The sequence below is a fragment of the Ornithorhynchus anatinus genome, chromosome X2 (assembly GCF_004115215.2).
Source record: "Ornithorhynchus anatinus isolate Pmale09 chromosome X2, mOrnAna1.pri.v4, whole genome shotgun sequence".
Lineage (NCBI taxonomy): Eukaryota > Metazoa > Chordata > Mammalia > Monotremata > Ornithorhynchidae > Ornithorhynchus > Ornithorhynchus anatinus.
The window spans coordinates 27228855-27251907 of record NC_041750.1 but is presented as its reverse complement, the minus strand read 5'-3'; the positions used below and the strand labels follow the sequence as shown (position 1 = coordinate 27251907).

General features: G+C 49.1%; 2 long non-coding RNA genes across 2 annotated transcripts; both read left to right on the top strand.

Moving 5' to 3' along the window:
- The first annotated feature begins 13579 nt into the window (after positions 1–13579).
- LOC114807342 lies at positions 13580–18016 on the top strand. Its single transcript, XR_003755389.2, has 3 exons — positions 13580–14075; positions 15213–15442; positions 17394–18016. It is a non-coding gene; the product is annotated as an uncharacterized LOC114807342 (long non-coding RNA).
- A 383-nt stretch (positions 18017–18399) lies between these two features.
- Positions 18400–22802, top strand: LOC114807341. The gene is made up of 6 exons (XR_003755388.1): positions 18400–18947; positions 19586–19786; positions 20652–20844; positions 21666–21788; positions 21895–22347; positions 22763–22802. It is a non-coding gene; the product is annotated as an uncharacterized LOC114807341 (long non-coding RNA).
- Positions 22803–23053: the final 251 nt, after the last annotated feature.

Here is a 23053-nt window from a genome sequence, read left to right as displayed (position 1 = left end):
TGTGAGAAGCAACGTGGCTTAGTGGATAGAGCCCGGGCCTGGGAGTCACAAGGACCTGGGTTCTAATTCTGCCTCTGCTACATGTCTGCCGTGCGGGCAAATCACTTAACAGCTCTATGCCTCAGTTTCCTCATCTGTAAATTGGGGATTAAGAGTGTGAGCCCCAAGTGGGACAGGGACTGTGTCCAACCTGATTAAATCGTATCTACCCCAGGGCTTAGAAATTCCTCCTCACCACCTGCCGGTCCTTCCCAGAACAAGGAAGCACAGGAGCGGATTATAGTAGCCGGCTCAAGACACGATGGCAATAATAATAATAATAACAGTGACAATAATATTGATGATGAAAAGGATCATTATATGATCATCAATCATCATGTGTCACCATCATCATCATTACAGTAGTTAAGCACTTACTAGGTGCGGAACACTGAGCACTGCGGTACATTCGATTCAGTTCAATGGTGTTTACTGAGCGCTTACTATGTGAGAGCACTGTACTAAGCACTTGAAATGGACAATTCGGCAACAGATAGAGACCATCCCTGCCCATCGACGGGCTCACGGTCTAATCGGGGGAGACAGGTGGACAAAACCAAGATAACTTAATCACGATAAATAGAATTAAGGGGGTGAACACCTCATTAACAAAACAAATAGGGTAATAAAAATACAAAGAAAGATATTTACATATGTATATCTTTGTATTTTGATTACCCTATTTATTTATATATATTATTCATTTATTTATATATGTATATCTGAGAGAAGCATATCGGACACAGTCCCCGTCTCAACCTGGGGTTTCACAGGCTCGAGGCCCCCTTCAGAGAGAAAGACACTTTAGTAGCTTCACGGCACCGACATTTCTATTAAAGTTTTCTTTTTTATATCCCCAGTAGAAGGTAGAAATGTGTCCTGAATGGGTCAGCATTTTTATCGTTATTAGTATAATTATAACTGTTGAGCACTTGCCTTATGCCAAGCACTGTACTAAGCGCTGAGATAGACACGAGGTAATGATAATCATGACGATGGTATCTGTTAAGCGTTTACTATGTGCCAAGCGCTGTTCTAAGTTCTGGGGTAGCTACCAGGTAATCAGGTTGTCCCACGTGGGGTTCACGGTCTTAATCCCCGTTTTACAGGTGAGGGAACTGAGGCACAGAGAAGTTAAGTGGCTTGCCCAAGGTCAACCAGCAGACAAGTGGGCAGAGTAGGCATTAGAACCCACACCCTCTGACTCACAGTCCCGGTCCCACAAGGGGTGTAAAGTCTAAATGGGATGGAATGTGATTTAATCCCCATTTTGTCGATGAGGAAACAGGCACTGAGGACTTTAGCGATGATAATAATGATAATGTTGGTATTTGTTAAGCGCTTACTCTGTGCAGAGCACTGCTCTGAGCGCTGGGTAGATACAGGGTGTCAGGTTGTCCCACGTGAGGCTCACCGTCTTAATCCCCATTTTACAGATGAGGGAACTGAGGCACAGAGAAGTGAAGTGACTCGCCCACAGTCACGCGGCCGACAAGTGTCGGAGCCGGGATTCGAACCCACGCCCTCCGACTCCCCAGCCCGGGCTCCTTCCACTGAGCCACGCTGTCTGGTGATTTGCCCAAGGTCACACAGCTGACGAGGGGTGGAACTGGGAATCAGAACCCAGGGCCTCTGACTCCCAGGCCCGAGTTCCTTCCACTAGGCCATCCCGCTTCCCGCGTGTAGTTTGATTCCTGATTTTTAAACTACAAATTCGTCGTGAAGGCCCAGCTTAATATCGAGCACTAGGCCACCCCTAGAGACATCAGAGACGGTTCTGCTCCCCACTTGGATAAACCGTGATCGCCACAGCGGGTGAATTACCTAGATCTGTCTCTCCGCCTCTACCCTACCCCTGCCCCGGCCTTGAAAGGAGCCAGCTGGCCTCCATCTGCAGATTCCATCCCATGCTCTGGCCGGATTCTTCCAGCGGATCCCCGGATAAATCACCAGCAACGAGGCGAGATGGCCAGAGCCGCCGCCGCCGCAGTGAAATATCGCTCCGCGGTTGACCTCAAAGTTCAGTTGGAAGTTCACAATTCAATAATCGTAAAAGAGAGGAGGAATGGATTTATTTGCCCGTCCTGCTTAATTCCTCACCCAGCCGAAAGACCTTATTATTTTCAGAGGTGAAAAAGAAATCAGAATTCACGTTCATGAATAAATGGGCGAATTATTAGTTGATCCATAACGGTTTTGAACTAAATGATGCAGTGGAAGCTAAACGCTGCATTTGCTTGCTTGGCAGGTTTTCCCTCTACGCGCTCATTTCCGTCATTGGTTTGAGGCGGTGGCTCTTTATAATTAGGCTCATTCTTTTTTAAAAATAATGTGTCCTTAAAATAGGCTGGAGTAAGAGTTCAGCTGGGGCACGGTTCGAATCTTCACCTAGAAAGGGCCAGCACCTCTACGAGAATTTCTGCACGTTTTGGTCCCGATGATGGCGGACGGTGTCATCAATTAGGTGCTCCGTGCGAGTCCCAAACGCAGCACCGAGTTCTCGAGAGGTTATGGCTCGTGGAAGATGCCTATTCCCGGCCCTCGAGGAGCTTACAGTCTAATGGAAGATCCCAAGAGAGGAATTATTTGCCAACATTGGAAGGGGTAAGAATTCATTCTTTGGTCCAGTCGTATTTATTGAGCGCTCACTGTGTGCAGAGCACTGTACTAAGCGCTTGGGAGAGTACAGTAGAAGAATAAAGGGACACATTCCCTGCCTATAATGAGCTTATTGCCTAGAGGGGGAGGCAGATATTAATATAAATAATATTTATCTTATTATTTATTTCTTATATTTATTAATATAAATAATATAATATAAATAATGGGGCTGGGACGGGGGTGGGGGATGAATGAAGGGAGCAACTCAGGGCGACGCAGAAGGGAGTGGGAGCAGAGGAAAGGAGGGCGCAGTCAGGGAAGGCCTCTTGGAGGAGATGGGCCTTCAGTAAGGCTTTGAAGGAGGAGAGAGTAATTTGTCGGATAATAATGTCGGTGTTTGTTAAGCGCTTACTATGTGCCGAGCACTGTTCTAAGCGCTGGGGCGGATTCAAGGCCAATGGGTTGTCCCACTTGGGGCTCACAGTCTTCATCCCCATTTTACTGATGAGGTCACTGAGGCCCAGAGAAGTGAAGCGACTCGCCCACAGTCACCCGGCTGACAGGTGGCAGAGCCGGGATTCAAACTCATGACGTCTGACTCCCAAGCCCGGGCTCTTTCCACTGAGCCGCGCTGCTTCCCTGAGCACTTGTGAAGGGGGGAGTTTTACGAAGAGCGTGGGCCTGGGAGTCGGAAAGACCTAGGTTCTAATCCCTGCGCTGCTTCTCGTCGGCTGTGGGCCTTGGGGAAGTCACTTCACTTCTCTGTGCAGTGAAACAGAATGTTTTCTACCCAGAAAATAAAGCAATCTGTATTTGGGGAAACATCCTCCACCGGTGGATAACCTGGGACCTTAGAGAAAGAAAAGACACTTTTCACGAGAGGCAGCGCGGCTCAGTGGAAAGAGCCCGGGCTTGGGAGTCAGAGGTCGCGGGTTCTAATCCCAGCTCCACCCCCTCATCAGCTGTGTGACTGTGGGCGAGTCGCTTCACTTCTCCGGGCCTCAATTACTTCAGCTGTAAAAGGCGATTAAGACTGTGAGCTCCACTTGGGAAAACTGATTACCTTTTATCTACCCCAGAGCTTAGAACAAATAATCATAAGTAAATAATTATGGCATTTGTTCAGCGCTTACTATTTGCCAAGCACTGTTCTAAGCGCTGGGGAGGATACGAGGTGATCAGGCTGTCCCACGTGGGGCTCACGGTCTTCATCCCCCTTTTACAGATGAGGTAACTGAGGCACGGCGACGTCAAGTGGCTTGCCCAAAGTCACGCAGCTGACAGGTGGCTAGTTCTTGGCACATAATAGGTGCTTAACAGATGCTATTATTATTATTAATGAAGTGAATCTTCACCACTTAAAATGTTTTCCAAGTGACACTGGTTTATGTAGGAACTTGGTGCAGCTCTAGACACCCCCGATGCGCGGGGATGGGAATGCGGGGGGTGGGCTTCAATCGTATTTACTGAGCGCTTACTGCGGGCAGGGCACTGTATTAAGCGCTTGGGAGAGCGCAATCGAACAATAAGCAGAAACAGCTTGGATCTAATTGTTCTGAGCAGCGTCTGGTGAGCTTGGCTGGGAGTTAGGGTTGCTTGGTGTTCAGGCCCTCTCTTGCAGAGGGCGACCCTTAACTGGAGCGGGGATTGCAGGCCTCCAAGGTGAGGGGAGGGGCTCGGAGAGGGGGTGGAGACCCTGCCCTTGTCTATTTTCCGGCCCTTGGCTGCCCGAGTGGGCCGTGGGACGGTCGGCCGCTCTCCCCTCCGAAGAAGGGCAAGCGGCGCGGCCTGGTGGAGAGAACGCAGGCTTGGGGGCCAGAGGACCTGGGTTCAGATCTCCACTCCGCCACTTGTCTGCTGTGTGACCTCGGGCAAGTCCTCCTAGACGGTAAGCCTTGGTAAAGTGCTCTGCACGCAGTACGCGCTCAATAAATTCGGTTGAATGAATGAAGCAGCTTCATCTCCCTGGGCCTCAGTGGCTTTATCTGTAAAATGGGGATTAAGATTGTGAGCCCCCTGCGGGACAGGGACCGTGTCCAACCTGATGAGCTCGTATCTGCCCCAGCGCTTAGAAGAGTGCCTGGCACACAGTAAGGACTTAACAAACACCATAAGAAAAATCCCCAATACTGTCCATCACCAATAATCCCGAGAACTGTAACGAATTCCCGGGTATCGGGGGGCGGGGAGGGTCTTTCATATTTCCCGAAGTAGGAGATTTATGGGGTATGGTGTCCTGGGCCAGCTTTTCGAATAAAAGAGTATTTTCTGTCTGCTTCTGGCCAACCCTGGAAACAGATGTCATTATGCTCCATGATCTCAGCCTCTTAATGGGCGGTGGTGATTAGGTCATTCGATGAGCTCATAACGAGCAGGTGGAGGGGTGGGGGAAGATTAGCAAAGCCAGACCTTCAGTGGAGAAAGAGGAAAGGGGGGGGGGTTGGATTTCTAGGGAAAGAAGGGAAGGGAAGGACCGGAGAGGCCACCCTCCTTCCTCCCCACAGAACCAGCCTTATCTGGTCGGTCGTTCGGTCCTATTTATTGAGCGCTTACCGCGTGCGGAGCACCGTACGGATCGCTTGGAAAGTCCGGTTCAGCAATAGAGACGACGATCGTAACGCCGTTTTCCTTTCTGTGGCGCCCGTGCGCTTGGGAGGCAGCGTGGCTCAGCGGAAAGAGCCCGGGCCGGGGGGGGGGGAGGGGTCAGAGGGCATGGGTTCGAATCCCGGCTCCGCTTGTCGGCTGTGTGACTTTGGGCAAGTCGCTTAATGTCTCCGTATCGCTTACCACTTCTGTAAAATGGAAATTAAGACTGTGAGCCCCGCGGGGGACAGTCTCATTACCTTGCATCTACCCCAGGGCTTAGAACGGCGCTTGGAACGTAGTAACGCTCAACAAACACCGTAATCGTTTATCGTCTCCCTTTAATCGTATTTACCGAGCACTTACCGCGTGCAGAGCTCTGTACTGAATGCTACGGAGAGTACGGTGCGACGGAGTCGGCAGTCGGGCTCCCTGCTCATAATGAGCTTAGGACTTGCGTCTCATTGGAAAGAGCTTAACCAACGCCAGTGGCTATTGTTGAATTGGTCGCATCCTACAAAGGAATCATATCTGACTACTGTTTTCTCTCCTCCTAAGAGCTTAATATTCACCCCACCCTCAGCCCCACAGCATTGAAGTGGAAAGGAGACAGAGCGGGGTCCACCAGCTGCTTTGGTGAGTAGGGGGCCTCTGGCCGCTTCAGCTCCCCGCTTCCTTTTTCAGGGCGGGCCCGGAGTTGGTGGGATTGTCGATTTCTGTTGGATCGGCGACGATAATGATGGGGGAATTTGGGCGATGAGGTTGGGGGAGGTGCAGAGGGGGCTGGAAGGGGGGTTCATTACAGAGTTTCCCAAATGATTTAAATGTACCTTTTGGTGAACTGAGGAGGGGGTTGAAGGTTGAGGGGGCGAGGGAGGGATTTCGATGGGTGGTGACCCCGATGACGACGTGCGTATGTTGTGCGTTGCCGGGGAGGGCGGCAAGGCAGCTTGGCCTAGTGGAAAGAACAGGGGCTTGGGAGTCGGAGGACGTGGGTTCTAGGAAGCATCAAGGTTTAGTCAAAAGAGCACGGACCTAGGAGTCACAGAGCCTGGGTTCTAATAATGTTGGTATTTGTTAAGCGCTTACTACGTGCCGAGCACCGTTCTGAGCGCCGGGGTAGACACAGGGGAATCGGGATGTCCCACGTGGGGCTCCCGGTCTTTTAATCCCCATTTTCCAGATGAGGGAACTGAGGCCCAGAGAAGTGAAGCGACTGGCCCACAGTCCCACAGCTGACAAGCGGCAGAGCCGGGATTCAAACTCATGACCTCTGACTCCGAAGCCCGGGCTCTTTCCACTGAGCCACGCTGCTTCTCTAGTCCCGCCACTCATCTGCTGTGTGACTTTGGGCAAGTTACTTAATGTCTCTGTGCCTCTGACCTCATCTGTAAAATGGGGATTGAGACTGGGAGCCTAACGTGGGCTCTTGGATCCAGGCCAAATCGCTTTTCCAACTGACCGTCGGAGTAACTGGGCAGTAGTGCAGTCGAGCAGATCGTATCTACCGACTGTTTTGCGCTCCCGGGCGCTTAGTACAGTGCTCTGCACAGAGTAAGCGCTCAGTAAATACTATTGAATGAATGAATGAAAGGTAAGCGCTCAGTAAATGCTCTTGATTGACCACCAACCTCTAGGACAGTGATTTTCCTGGGCTGCAGATAGAGACGAGCCCGACGATGTAAACGAATCTGCCTTTGTGTTATTTTTTTAAGGTCTTCATTTAATTACATTTTACAGGAAAAAATGGCTTTTTAATTTTTTCGAGAAATGTCACACAGTGTTTTACATGAAAGGGTGAACTTTACCAGAAAGATACTAAAGTAATTTGGTGTCCAAATACTCACAGATTTATCTCTCCCTAATTTATACTTTCCCGGTAGTCAGCAAGATACTAATGCTCAGCTCCCCTCCTAAAAGAGGGGATTTCTTTTCAGTGAATTAAATCCATTTCCATACGTTCTGGGCTGACAAAATTTCATTTTCTCTTGTCTTTATTCAATTTAAAATTTACGTTCCTCAGAGCACGAATCAATTTCTTCCTTAGGTTGCAGAGATCCTCGCTCTGTTCTTACTTTGGGAGGGCCGGGGACGAGTCCCTTCCGCTCTCACCGAAGGGCTCGTGGAGGGAGGATCCAGTGGGCTCAGTGGAAAGAGCCTGGGCTCCGGAGCCAGAGGTCACGGGTTCGACTCCCGGCTCTGTCGGCTGTGGGACTGTGGGCGAGTCACTTCACTTCTCTGGGCCTCGGTGACCTCATCTGGAAAATGGGGATTAACCGGGAGCCCCACGTGGGACGACCCGATGACCCCGTATCTCCCCCGGCGCTTAGAACGGTGCTCTGCACCGAGTAAGCGCTTAACAGATACCGACATTATTATCCAGTTAAGGAGGACGAGGCCAGAGGGACAGCTGATTGCGGGTCCAGCTTTTAGGGGACGGTCGTGGGTCTCGGGGCGGGCTGAGGGTCAGCGGCCGGGGTGATTCCCGGCTCGTTCGGGGGCCCGGGAGAGAGGAAAGAGCCAGGCTGAGGAGTTTCTGAAAATGCGCTCAATAAATACTATTGTATTGTAAATAGTAAGCGCTCAGTAAATACTATTGAATAGAGGGGGAGACAGAAATTATTATGAATAAATGACAGACATGGACATAGAAGTGCCGTGGGGCTGCGGTGGGGGAAATAAAGCACGAGAAGCAGCGTGGCTCAGTGGAAAGAGCCCGGGCTCGGGAGTCAGAGGTCGTGGGTTCTAATCCCGGCTCCGCCACTTGTCAGCTGGGTGACTTTGGGCAAGTCACTTAGCTTCTCTGTGCCTCAGTTCCCTCATCTGTAAAATGGGGATGAAGACTGTGAGCCCCACGAGGGACAACCTGATCACCCTGTATCTGCCCCACCGCTTAGAACAGTGCTTGGCACATAGTAAGCGCTTAACAAGTACCAACATTATTATTATTATAATAAAGGGAGCAAGCCAGGGTGACGCTGAAGGGAGAAGCGTTAAGCAAGGTCTTTTCTTTGACCTTGGGCAAGTCACTTCGATAGTATTTATTGAGCGCTTACTATGTGCAGAGCACTGTACTAAGCGCTTGGGATGAACAAGTCGGCAACAGATACAGTCCCTGCCGTTTGACGGGCTTACAGTCTTCATTTCCCTGGGCCTCAGTTTCCTCATCTAGAAAATGGGGATTATGACCGGGAGCCCCATGTGGGACATGAGTGGTGTCCAACCGGATTAGCTTGTAGCTACCCCAGTGCTTAGTACAGTGCCTGGTGCTTAACAAATACCGTGAAACCCCCCCCCCCCCCCCCCCCCAAAACACAAATCCTTTTCCTGAGGAACAACTGGTGAGGCTATTTCTCTGTCGACTCCAGGAGCTGGAACGAAAAGGTTTCTCTGAGGAATCTGGGTCAAGGATGCACGGATATTTTTAAAGTAATAAGGAGAAACTTCAATTAATTCAACACTCCTTCTGCCTCTGGGGATGGCTGGGTTCTACAGCCGAAAAAATGAGAACAGCGCACGAAATATTTCCAGGCTTTCGCGGTTCCAATTATTAGACCTGTTGAAAGAAATAAACATGTCAGATTTATCCATTTGTTTTACCCTAATTTATGTAAATGAGCACCTGGTAAACTAATAACCGGTTTTAGAAGGCAGCTTTATACCCAGGCTGGGTATTAAAATGATCTCTTTTTCTTCGAGATGATGTTAGACCTGGAACAAGCGATATTGCGCCGTGATATGATTAGAAGAGTTGCTAATGCAATAAATCTGCATTAAGCTTCTTCAGGATGCTAGACGGGGGACCGGGTGAAACGGAAAGACAGATTTCCTGCTCCGGAGAGGATGATTTTATAAAACGAGCGAAATGTTGTTGCTGGCCAGAGGTTTACGAGCCAAATGGAGGCAGAGGGTCTTAGTACTGAGAGCTTTTCGTTTAACCCCCTCCTTTCAAAGCTTTCAAAAGCCCACCTCTGCCGGTTAACCTTCCCTGATTAATACTACGACTGAGAGTAGTAATAAATGACAATTGTAGTGGTATTTGGTAAGCACTTACTGTGTGTCAAGCCCTGAACTAGGCACCGCGATAGATGGCGGATAACAGGGTCCCACACGGTATTCGCTGTCTGTGCAGGGAAAACAGGTATTGCATCCCACTTGGCGGATGAGGCAACTGTGGCCCAGAGGACTTAAGTGACTTACCCAAGGTCTCACAGCAGACAAGAGGATTAGAACCCAGGCCCTCTGCCTCCCAGGCCCATACTCTTTCCCACAAAACCGTGCTCCTGAACTCCACACCGGCCGTTGTCAACTTTAGGACTTAGGAATTTTTGCCCTCCCTCAGCCCAGAGGTATATATTGGTGTACAGGTACACCATCTATTACTTAGGCTCAGTCGGGCTATTTATTGAGCTCTTACTATGTGCAGAGCACTGTACTAAGCTTAGTACAGTGCAGTGCAAAAATCTAAGCTTAGTACAGTACTCTGCGCAAGGTAAGCGCTCAGTAAATGCTCGTGATTAATTGATCAGCGGCCTGAAAGCCGCAACACCGATTTATAGGACAGTGATTTTGTCCTAGATAATATAACTATTATATTAGGTACAATATATTATACATTATATATCAGGTATAATATAATTACATTACATTAGGTTCATTACGGTAGATTAGGTATATTATATTAGGTACGATATAATAGACTCTTTCCCTGCCCGCAGCGCGGCTCAGTGGAAAGAGCCCGGGCCTGGGAGTCAGAGGTCATGAGTTCGAATCCCAGCTCTGCCACTTGTCGGCTGTGTGACTGTGGGCAAGTCCCTTCGCTTCTCTGGGCCTCCGTGACCTCATCTGTAAAATGGGGGTTCACTGTGAGCTTCACGTGAGACGACCTGATTACCCTGTATCTCCCCCAGCGCTTAGAACAGTGCTCTGCACATAGTAAGCGCTTAACAGATACCAACATTATTATTATTATTATATCGTATTATGTTAGGTGTATTACATCAGGTATAATATAATTATATTAGGTTCATTATAGTAGATTAGGTGTATTAGGTACACTATAATAGACTCTTTCCCTGCCCACCATGAGCTTCGGTCTAGAGGCACTTAGTACAGTGCCCTGCACAGAGTAAGTGCTTGATAAATACCATGGATTGACAGACTTGGGTCCACCACTTTCTGCTATTGGATTATAAGCTCTTTAAGAGCAGAGACTGTATTATTTTATTGTACTCTCCCAAGAGTTTATTACAGCACTCTGCACACAGTAAGTGCTCAATCAATGGTATTTAGGGAGAGTTTTATTTTTTTTCTTTTCTCTTTCAGAAGGTACCGATCCGAATGCATAGGGGAAGACGAGGCAAAGTGAAATAGAGCTTGGGGATCTCAGCTTTATATCCGATCCCCTCCTCCTCCCTGGAACTTCCTTCGGGGTCCGTCTTCCTGTTGTTCTCTCCCAAGTCCTCAGGCCCGGGCTCCGTACACAGTTGGCTTTCGAGGACTACCGTGGAGAAGCGGCGTGGCTCGGTGGAGAGAGCCCGAGGTCGTGGGTTCGAATCCCAGCTCTGCCGCTTGACAGCTGGGCGACCGTGGGCGAGTCGCTTCGCTTCTCTGGGCCTCCGCTCCGTCACCTGTAAAACGGGGATGAAGACCGTGAGCCTCACGTGGGACGGCCTGATGACCCTGGATCCACCCCAGCGCTTAGAACGGTGCCCGGCACGTGGTATGCGCTTAACAGGTACCAACATTATTATTACAGTTGATTAATCGATCGATTGAATCTCTTGGATTCTTTGTTCGGCGACTCCCATCTTTGATGAGAAGCTCCTCTGGGGCAGGGAATCGCAGCCGTTAACTCTCTGTACTCTCCCAAGCGCTTAGCGTGGGGCTCGGCATAGAGGACGCGTTCAGTCGGTATCACCGACTGATCCAGAGCCCAGTGGGTGATGAAGCTGGAAAAAGAGAAGGGGATTTGACCTTGTCTCCCCACCCACCCCTTGCACTCCCACCCATATTCTATACTAGTTACAGAATATCAGCCTGAACGTGTTCGAACGAAAGCACAGTAGAACGTCTTACCATCAGCTCCGTCTGAAAGCGGGCTTCGTGAAAGGATTATTATAGTATCGAGAGAGGATTTTTTTTTTTCTTTTTCATTTATCTAGCATCACGCCATCTTTGCCTGGGCCCAAGGAGAAGATTCGATAGCATCTCTGCCTTTTTCTTCTTTCCCCTCCTTTCTTCCCTGTAAATCAAAGCGCTCCGTGGAGAAGACCTTCACATTTGCCCCATTGATTTAGTGCCGGAACGGAGAGGGAAGAGCGTTTTTACCTGAACGGATGAGATGGAGAAGGGAAGGGGCTCGGAGAAAGCCGGCCGTAAATCACGCACATTCTTTCTTCCTAATTAAAGACAAACAGCGGCTTTCAAGTCAAAGCAACATCCTTTCAACTGGGTCGCTGGGGCTGCGGTGATGCCCAGATGGATTATTCTGGCTTAGGATGGGTTTCTTTTCCCCCCTTTCCTTTTCTTTTAAGCGGGTCTAACGCATGGAGAAAACAAATAGTTACACGAGTCAAAACGAAACACTCTGCTTAGGTTAGGGATAGGATATCGATTTTATTCTCGAGCGCGTTAGAGGTGAGGCTGGCTTAGGGTCTCCGTTCTCTGTGGAGTGTGGAGCTGGAGAATGTTAGAGCCTTTACTGGGGAGATTCGTTTAAAACAGGTCAATGGATCAATAGTTATCCATTTTTCAAAAATAGTATTTCGGTGCTTACTAGGTACCTTCCGCGCCCTGGGAAAGATACAAGATGATGATGATTGTATTTAAGCGCTCACTTTGTGCAGAGCACTGTTCTAAGCGCTGGGGTGGATCCAGGCTGAGGCTCACAGTCGGAACGCCCACTTTCCAGATGAGGTCACTGAGGCACAGAGAAGGGAAGTGACTTGCCCACAGTCACGCAGCTGACAGAGCCGGGATTCGAACCCATGGCCACAGTCAGGTTGGATACAGTCCCCGTCCCACATGGGGCTCACGGTCTTAATCCCCATTTTACAGATGCGGTAAGTGAGGCACAGGGAAGCAGAGTGACTTGCCCAAGGTCACAGCAGACGAGTCATCGCGAGCTCACTGTGTGCGGGGCACTGCATTAAGCACTTAGCACTGTACTGAGCGTTCTGGAAGAGCTGAGAGTGAGTGTCCTTCCTGTAGATCAGTGATTCCCACCTGCTGTGGATAGAGCGCTGTACCGGATACCTAGTTGTGCAGGGCTTTCTCTTGGGTACAGACGGTGTGAAAAGCACTGTGCTGAGTGCCTACCGTATGCAGGGCTCTGTCCCGGTTATGTACGGACTGCAGAATGCTGTACTGGCTACTTATTCTGTGCAGAACATTGTGCTGGGTATCTACTGAGTGCTGTACTGAATGTCCCACTCTGCTGGGACAGTAGACTGTGAGCCCGTTATTGGGCAGGGCTGGTCTCCGTCTGTGGCCCAATTGTCCATTCCAAGCGCTTAGTACAGTGCTCTGCACAGAGTAAGCGCCCAATAAATACTATTGAATAAATAGTACCGTACTGGGTACGAACTGTGGGCAGAGCACTGGGCTGGACACCTACTGTGTGAAGAGCCCCTCGCAACTGCAGGATACTGAGTTGGGTATCTACTGAATACCGAGTGTAGTACTGGGCACCTGCTGAGACATGCTTGGGAGCATCTGATCAAAATAGAAAGTTCAGTCCCGGCCCTCAGGGAACTTCCAACTGAATGTATCGAGCAGGTACCACAGTCAGTGGTACTATGATGGATTTATCGGCTGGCTTTTGGGGTCGAGTTCCCAAAACAGGAAACCTCCTCTTATTCTGGTGTCCTACTTGTATCGGGCTTTCTCTGAAGAAATTTCAATTGGTTATTTATTGAGCGCTTACTGTTTGCAGAGCACTCCAACGTGTACTTGTACAACATGCTCAGCTGTATATATTTTCATTACCCTATTTATTTTGTTAATGAGACGTACATCGCCTCGATTCTATTCAGTCGCCATCGGTTTTTACGAGACGTTCTTCCCCTCGACTCTGTCTGTCGCCATCGTTCTCGTCCGTCCGTCTCCCCCGATCGGACCGTGAGCCCGTCGAACGGCGGGGACCGTCTCTATCTGTTGCCGACTTGTTCGTTCCAAGCGCTTAGTACGGTGCTCTGCACATAGTAAGCGCTCAAGAAATACTATTGAATGAATGAATACTTGGGAGATTACAGTACAACGGAGTTAACGGGCACGTTCCCTGCCCACAACGAGCTTCGAAGAGCTTAGACAGACGTTAATATAAATAATTAATAACGAATAATCTAAAAATACATCCGTAGGGGCTGTGGGGTTGAGGGTGGGGCAAATATCAAATGCCCAGAGGTCTCTGATCCAGTGCATGGTGACGCAGAGATTCTTGACGCTGAGACGAAATGCCGGAGTTTCTCCTACAGTATGGTAATCATGGAATTTCCAGTGGGAAATGAGGAGTTGGGGAGGGGATGATTCGAAGACATTTGAAACAGTCCGAGGTCGAAACTTCGGGCCCTCTGAGGGAGGTACAGGAAGGCTGCAGAAGACAAACATTCGCCTTATAAAGTTTGTTTGGAAAGCACGCATCTTGGAGTTGATTATTGCACTGGATTCGTTTCTCCGACACCTATCGGCGATCATCAGCACCTCTTGAGATCTCTAATGCACGGTGAATTTTAAATGCTCGCGACGGGTTCCCTTCGCAGTGCTAACGAAGGAGAGATGACGGGGTTTCCCCGGGATCCGATTATTGCTGGAAACGGCGGCGCCGAGTCTGATCGCACAATAACTTTAAGGTAACTGTGTTTATAATGATGAGTAATAATAATTGCGGTGCCTGTTAAGTGCTTAAGTTCTGGGATAAATACAAGATTATCAAGTCAGACATAGTAGACCTGACCCATAAGGGCCTGGCAGTCCAAGTACCTGGGAGGGCAGGCATTTATTCCTCATTTAACGGATAACAAAATGAAGATTTCCATTCTCAGTTCTGGCCCTGGCCTCCTCTGCGTGACCCTGGGCAAGTCACTTAAGCACCGTGGGGCCCCTGTTCCTCATCGGTAAAAGGGGGGTACAGAGTACAGGGACTACATCCGATCCGATTATCTTCCATCTACCCCAGCTCTTAGCACGCCGTAAGCGCTAAATAAATGACACACACTGTCATTTTGTCAGAACTGTTTTTGTCTTCAAAAACACAAGGGCCATCTTGAAACCGGTAGTAGGGGCCATTTAACGTCCGGATGGCTCAGTCCCTCCCTCCTCTGGGCCTCAGTTTCCCCACCTGTAAAATGGGGATTCAATATCTGTTCCCTCCTCAGGCTGTTGAGCCCCAAGTGGGACAGGGACTGTGTCTGACCTGATTTTCGTGTATCTCTCCCGGTGCCTAGTACAGTGCACGTGCATGTTAAGTGCTTGACATACATGCAGTTATTGTTATTTTTATTATTACCATTACTAGGCAGTCTTCCAAACTAATTCTCTGTAAATATCATCCCCCATGACAGCACCCAATACCCACCCTCAGACAGGAAGTCAGAGAGATGGTTTCTTCCCTTCCCTAGGAAGAGAAGGCAGCAGGGGCAGAGAAAAAATAGCTTCCAATGTAGTGGGAGGAATTTTAAAGATAAGGCAGCAATACCCAGCAAAACAGAAAACCTCTAAGCAAACAGATGAAGGAGACCATTATCCTAAAACCCCCGTATTTCTGACAAAGGAGGCTTACAGACCAGACCGAGGTTTTGAGAAAGAGGGAGGGGGAAAGATGGAAATATCCTACACAGAAGGATATTTCTATTCTGAAGTGAGTCTTATTTATTGAGCACTTACCGCTTGCAGAGCACTGTTCTAAGGGCTTGGGAGAGTACGACAGAACGGCGTAACGGACACATTTCTCCTGTCCCCAACGAGCTTACAGTTTAGGATCATTTCAGGGTGTCGGCTTCAAATCAGGGTCGACAAGCATTTGGAAGAAGCGCTCTGTGGAAACGTACTGTGGATTGCAATTATCCGAGAACCTGCAAATGTATTTTAAACGCGGTGCTCTGTGGATCAGTTTAAAACCCTGCGAGATTGGGCTAATCGACTCAACTGGGCCAGACCTGGTTTTTCTTCCACGAAGACTCTATCCAGGCTAGGAGATAATGGCATTTTGGGCACCCAGGTAAGGTTTGGGCGGTGGTCTGGTTTCAGCATTATGAATTAATTCAGTTTATTCTGCTTTTAGACTCGTTCCTCCAGGCAAATGAGGACGTTTGGTCATCAGACAAACAGGATTACCACATTTTGGACCAATGCCACTGAAAACTATTAGTGGAGAAAATGGCTTGTGGCTTCTCTGAAACCCAGCCTACTGCGGCTGTGGACTTTAAGAGCCCATATAGTTTGGGGGAAGACCCCACTCCCTTTACCCCTGTTTTTCCCCCTCCGCTAGCCTCTGGTCAACCAAATAGATTCACACCCAGGCTGGGCACGGGTCCGTGAATCAGAAGGACCTGAGTTCTAATCCGGGCTCGGTCACTTGTCTGCCAGTCACTTCACTTCTCCGCGCCTCAGCGACCTCCTCTATGAAATGGGGATCGAGACCGTGAGCCCCAAGTGGGACGGGGACTGTGTCCAACCTGATTATTTTTTCGTCTAACCCAGAGCTTAGTCCAGTGCCCGGCACGTAGTAAGTGTGTAACAAATACCATGGGAAACAACTTAACAAATACCTTGATTATTAATTAATTAAGGCAAAGGCAGTTTGACGCACGACTGGATAGTTGGTTTCCCCTGGGTTCAGGGACCCTTGGTTTCTCGGAAGAGACACAAGCCTTTGTGGCTGGTCCTGGCTTCCCTCCCCCATGGACTAAACGGGAGATAAACCTTTTTCGTTGCCTTTCCTGGCCACCGGCTTCCCCTTCCCGCCCCCCACCCTCACAACAGACTGGCAGCTGCTGTTGCTCCTGGAATATTCTCATCCCATCTGCCACCTTCCTTAACCCACTTTCAGGCCCCTGGGAACGGGGAGATTGAAGGGAGTGTTATCACTACCTTTTGACTTAGGCTGTGGCTCTCTTTGCTGAGATTTTCCTCTAAACTGCCTCCCTCCTTCTCTCCCCCTCCCTCCTCACTCCCTGTTTCATTTTAGAATAAGAAAGAAAAGAAAACCGGAGCATTTTTTTGAATACAGTGTCTGTCCCTCCCCTTCTTCCCCTCTTCCCTTTTCCCTCACTCTTCCTTCTTCCATTTCTCCTTCCTCTCCCCCTCCCCCGTCTCAACTCCCCATTTTTGTCCCTCTCTCCCTCTTCTTCCCAACTTCCCTCTCCCCTTCCCTCCCTCCTTCTCTGTTTTTCCCCCCTCCCACCAGCCCTCTTCTCTCCCTCCCTCCAGCCTAATTGTGCTGATTTCATTCATGGGTTTTTCCTCTTCTCATCCATCGCAGGAACTGAGAGGGAATCGGGGCCTCCAGGCCCCATGGCTGACCCGTTACTGCATGTGATAGCCAGGGGGCTGGGTCTTTTCTGGGAGACAAACTTCCAGGCCACCCAGGCAGCGGTTCAGAGCTCTCTCCGACCCACAGCCCCTCTCAACTCTCTGGAAAGAATGGCCCAGAGCGCTTACTGTGTGCTAAGAACTGCATTAAGCTCTGGAGAGATACAAGATAATTGGGTTGGACCTAATCCCTGTCTCATATGGGGCTCAGGTTTAATCCCCATTTTCCAGATGAGGTAACTGAGGCCCAGAGAAGTGAAGTGACTTGCCTAAACTCACGCAGCAGACAAATGACAGAGCTGGGATTAAAAAGCAGGTCCTTCATACATACACCCAGACCGGCGCTCTAGCGACTAGGCTACGCCACTTCTCTAGGAAGTGATTCCACCTACTGACGGTGGCCAGGACTCCCGGCCGAGTCTCTTGGGACAAGATTAGGAATTCTGCCGGGATGTAAACTCTTTGTGGGCGGGGAATGTGAATGAAAGAACAGATATAATTTTTTTTAAAAAAACCCCAAACTAATTTTTTTTATAATGATGAAATTTACTAGGCATTAAGGGCCAAGAAATGCGCTAACTTTTGTGATAGATTGGACACAGTCTGTCTCCAACAGTTCTTTCTTTAAATCGTTTCAGTTAGGGAGCAATGCTGCAAGGGACTGTGGGATGAAATGGACACGTGGGCTGCTACGGAGTCCCTCTCCACAAGTGCAGATGGCTGTGCGTGGAGAGGCTCGATGCCAGAATATAAATAATGGAGAATCACTCTGTTTTATTAGCTTAATCGTCTCAAGATTCTACCTTGGGGACCCAGTTCAGGGTGTATAATTAATTTACCCTGCGATCTGATATTTATCTGGGACCACGTAAACCGTCGTTAAATGGAATATCTCACGGGCTAATATGATTCTGAAGTGCTAGAACAATGCCCAAGAAGATCTTCATTCTCATCTGAGCCAGTGAAAATGACTTCTGGGAAGCCGTTTGGGATGGAAATGAGTTACTTCCAAAAGCCTTCCAGCCCATACGTCCATTAGACTTCAGCAATCAGGGAAACTTCAAGAAATTTAGTGCTACTTATGGAAAGAAGGGTTTAAGGACTTCCCAGGCCCCCCGGAGTTGGAAAGTCCATCCGGAGAAATTCCAAGGGGGGAAGAGAAGGCCCAGGAAAATCTTGACTGGAATGGGAGAAGACGGACGGTTACAGATTATTTACAAATAGAGGAAGTAAGGAGAAGACCGAGCATGGAACAAGTAAGTGTGGCATAGTCTAATGGGGAAGGGCTCGAGCTTGGGAGTCACAGGACCTGGGCTTTAATCCCCGACTCCACCACTTTATTTTTTTTTTCTAAATGGTATTTAAGTGCTTACTATGTGCCAGCCACTGTACTAAGAGTTGGGGTAGACACAAGCTAATCAGGTTGGACACGATCCCTGTCCCACCTGGGGCTTGCAGTCGTCACCCCCACTTTGAAGGTAACCGAGGCCCAGAGAAGTGAAGCGATTTGCCCAAGGTCCCACAGCAAGCAAGCGGGGGAAGTGGGATGAGAACCCTGCTCCTTCTGACTCTCAGACTCCCAGTAGCTACTAGGCCACGCTGCTTCTCGCTTGGGCACATCACTTCATTTCTCTGGGCCTCAGTTGTGAAATAGAGATTCAGTGCCCCATCCCTCCTGCTTAGATCATGAATCTCACCTGGGGCAGATGCTCTGTCCCGTTGGATGATCGTATATCCACCCCCGCAATTAATATCGTGGTAGCAAGTGCTTAACCAATACCACGGTTATAATTATGTCTAAGCAGGGAAAGGAAAGCATGTGTGAAAACGGAACTCACGGGACTTTCCACAGATAGAACTGTCAACATTTTCAGACCCTATCCCTATTCGTTCCTTGGGGTAACTCCATAACTCACCCAATTTCACTGATTCAGCTCGCTGTCTTCTTGCTTCTCACTGATTTAGGAGTGCATGCAGTTCTTCCCAGGAGTGGTTCAGATTAACGTTCCCTCCTCACTCGCGGCTTATTACAAAGCCCATCAGTGCCCCCCAACTCAGTTTTAATAGTTTCTTCGCTGATTTAATATCTCGGGCACCAATTTGCTACCGGTCATTTGGCAAGCGTTTTCATATGAGAAAAGCTGCAATTTCAATCCCCGTGTCAACCCGTGATGACCACTGCTGATGGACAGGTAATACCTTGGCCATAGCGGAATGTGAAATTCTGTATTCCCTCTATCAGATCTCACCTTTTTCTGAATTCATTTATAAATATTGTCATTTGGGACAACGCCGACGAAAAATCACTTCTCTAGAAAAGGCTTAGACGTTTAGTATTGACTTCAGCGAACGGCGAAATCACGACAATCCTGGAAAAATGATCCTGCTAGCTTCTGTTGTACTCTCTCAAGTGTTTAGTACAAGTAGAGTGTTTTGTGCTCAATCTGTGGCCTGTTGATTGATTTGAAGAGGGCACAGAGGGGCTTGGGGGAAAGGAATAAAGAGCAGAGGGAGGTGGAAGGAGAGAGGAGTGAAGGAGATGAAAGGAGGAGAAAGGGGAAGGAAGAAATAGGAACAAGGGGAGGGAGAACTGAAGGGAGGGTGGGAGACTTTCAGTATATATCAATCTTTTCATGTCTGTCTCCTCCTTTAGTGTGTCAGCCCCATGAGGGCAGGGTATTCCTATCCTTCCAAGTCGTCGCCATAACCGTGGGAGGGCCAGTAGGCTTATAATAAAGAGGGGCAAGGGCTTAGTACAGTGCTCTGTACACAGTAAGTGCTCAATAAATAGGATGGATGGATTGAAGGATCTCACCTTTTTCCTCTCCAGAGTGACCCGGGCACCCTTTGTTTGGGGGATGCACCCAACCAAGACGGAGGATTTGCGGCCTCCGAGGAGCTAACAGCGGATCTGATCAACCTCATCAGGGAACAGGTTTCCAGTCGGACACCACTTAAAAAAGCGTCACCATCATCAACCAGATGTACTGGATTTCCAGCTAGAAATTTAGACAGAATCCCTTCCCCTGAGGTACGTCGTATGCTCTGGTTTTAATACAAGGAGCAGCGTGGCCAAGTGGGTAGAGCCCAGGCCTGGGAGTCAGAATGGCCCGGGTTCTACTCCCGGCTTCCCCCCTTCTCTACTGGGTGACCTTCGGCAAGTCACTTCACTTCTCTGGGCCTCAGTGACCTCATCTGTAAGATGGGGATTACGACTGAGTCCCATATGGGAGAGGGACTGTATCCAAGCTGATTAGCTTGTATCCACCCCAGGGCTTAATACAGTGCCTGGTAGGTAGTGACCGCTTAGGAATACACGGGAAAAGACAAAAGGACAGGGCCACCTTGGACACATGTGGTGGTTGACCCTCTGACCACTGGGAATGATCACTCCTGATCAATAATAATAATAATTGTGGTATTCGTTAAGCGCTCACTATGTGCCACGCACTGTATTAAGCGCTGGGGGCAATGCAAGCAATCAATCCCTTGGGGCTCACATTTTAATAGGAGGGAGAGCAGGTATTGAGTCTGCATTTTGCAGATGAGGAAACTGAGGCCCAGAGAATTTAAGAGACTTACCCAAGATCCTAGAGCAGACGAGCGATGGAGCTGGGATTAGAACCCAGGTCTTGGGGCTCTGAGGCCTGTGCTCTTTCCACTAGGCCGGGATGCTTTCCTTAGGCCATACTTGCAAAGGCACCTAAAGAACCTCCACCCTCCCAGTATAAAAAACCGTGAGCGAACGGCCTGTGTGTTCTAACGCACCTCCGGAACATGTGCTTCCAGTTATCATGTTAAAATCCGATCATGTTAGCAATTTTTCCATGGATTAGTGTTCGTTTTCAATAATGCCGAGTGAAAGTCTCTAATGACTACAAATTCTATCCCTTTAGCATGCGGGAAGAATGAAATGGAAAAAAAAAACCACCTCTCGCTAATTCTGTTAACGGCGCTGTTAAAGCAATTTAGCAGAAACTCCTTGTGGTTATGGGGGTCTCTGAGTCAGCTTCAGCACCCTCTTCTCTGGGAAAAACACGGAAGGAAAATAGAGCTGAGAAGATCTCGGGAGCCTCAGCTATGGATGTGGTGAGTGCGAACAGAGAGAGCTAAGACGGGTGGGGGGCACCGTGGCCCAGTGGATAGAGCACGGGCCTGGGAGGAGTCAGAAGGACCTGGGTTCTAATCCGTGCTGTGCGTGCTGTGAGACCTCGGTCAAGTCACTTCATTTCTCTGGGCCTCACTTATCTAGAAAATGCGGGATTAAGACTGCGTGCTCAGTTTGCTGCCATTTCCCACTGGCAGCAGCCGGGAGACTCCAGCCTTATCAGGTGCTGGGCTTTTTTCTTCACCCCATACCCGAACAAAACTCTCCTCCTCTCTCCTCCTCGGGAGATTTTTAGGGAGATCATGTCTGAGAGTGTCAATTTCCTTAATAAAGTAGTTGGCCAGGTCCCTGGGAGCAAGGCATGAGGGAGGTAGGGAGACAACTGGCGAGGGCGATAGACATGGGGATCAATAAGGGTGGAGAAATAATTTTGTAGGGCAGAGTTAAGGGACGCAAGCTTGAAGTGGACGAAGCTGGCCTGATATTTAGATTTCTGCCCTGGAGATTGAGCTGCTGCTGGGGTTCTGAGGAGGGGACAGCTAAGTATTAATGAGACAAAGTGTTGCAGTCAGTGTTTGGGAGGGGGAGGGAGGGGGGAAAACCAGCGTTTGCCTCCCCCCCGCAAAAAAAAAAACCACAAAGAAAAAAACAGGTTGTCTGCCATTTCCTACAGTTCTGTGTCCCGCAATGAGAACTGATAATCCTGGAGACCGCAGGGTTTGGCAAGGGATGGGGACACTTCAGAGGGCAGGATGGGGGAATGCAACCCCCGAGGTTCCCTAATCCACTCGTGTCTTCCAAGGCCAATTTCTTCAACCTCATATGGGTTTCAGCCAGGCCTGGTGGAGAAGCTCCAGTAACGATCGACTTCCATCGGAGCGACGCTCCAGGCTCCTCCGCCAGGCACCCGGAGGAGGTCTTAGTGGTGAGTACGCCCCAACCGGCTCAGACATGGAAAGAAGCGCGGCAAGGTATAGCTTGGGATAATATGACCAAGGGTGGACTGTGACCAGCTATTTCTCTCCAAACAGATGCTGTTCAGTGCGTCGTCCTGGCCTTGAGGACCATCTCCTTGCAGTGTGGGCCCAGTCGATTCCTCGGACCTGCCTTACCACTGAGAGATCGAACTGTGGACCTTGTTGACACCGCAAAGGGAAGGATTTTTTTTTTGTGTGTGTGTATGAATAATGGGGTTAGCTTTTGAGGAGGGATAGTGAGGAGAAGGCTGCCACTCTCCGTATGGAGGCGGGGTCTGAAAACTGGGCCTGGGGCTCTGTGCAGGGAACTAGTTCTGTCTGGACTTGACTGTGGGATGGAGAAAACTCCGGGCCCTTAATGGTGGGTCGAACCTCCCTACACCCGCACTGTTTATATCTCCTTTCATTTCCTTCTCAACTCACAGGAGCACCATCAAATGACTTATGCCACGGAGCACTGTTGGAGAGAATCCAGGCACAAGGTCCACCTCAGTGATCCCAAAGCAGGTGAGAAGGAATTTAATTCTGTGCTCTCTTCTGCTCGGCAACAGTCATTCTCCTCTCTCATGGACTCCCGTAAGTCTAATGCCCTTACCATCTATTCTAGACTTTTAACTCCTGCCTTAAATTCCCACTTCCTTGTCACGTAGATAACAGCCAGCGCTTAATACTGCGCTCTGCATGTAGGAAGTATTTAATACTATTACTACTATCGAAGACTCTAGTGACCTTGCGGCCGCTGACTTTGCCCTGTCCCCAAATCTTCCCCATTCATTCAACTGTATTTATTAATTAATAATGGGATTTAAGTGCTTACAATGTGCCAGGAACTTTACTAATCGCTGGGGTGGATTCAAGCAACTCAGGTTGGACACAGTTCCTGTCCTGCATGTGGCTCACAGTCTGAATCTCTATTTTACAGATGATGGAACTGAAGCCCAGAGAAGTGAAGTGACTTGCCCAAGATCATAGAGCAGGCAAGCGGTGGAGCTGGATGAGAACCCGTGCCCTTCTGACTCCCAGGCCTGCGCTCTATCCACTAGATCGTGCCACGTCTCCCACATCCTTCTGCGTCTCTCTTACTTGCTCCTTCATTGATTCTCCTGTATTTTTATATCTGTAATTTATGTATTTAATCTAGTTATATTACTGTTTGTCTCCCCCTCTAGACTGTGAGCTCAGTGCGGGCAGGAAATGTGTCTGTGTGTGGTTA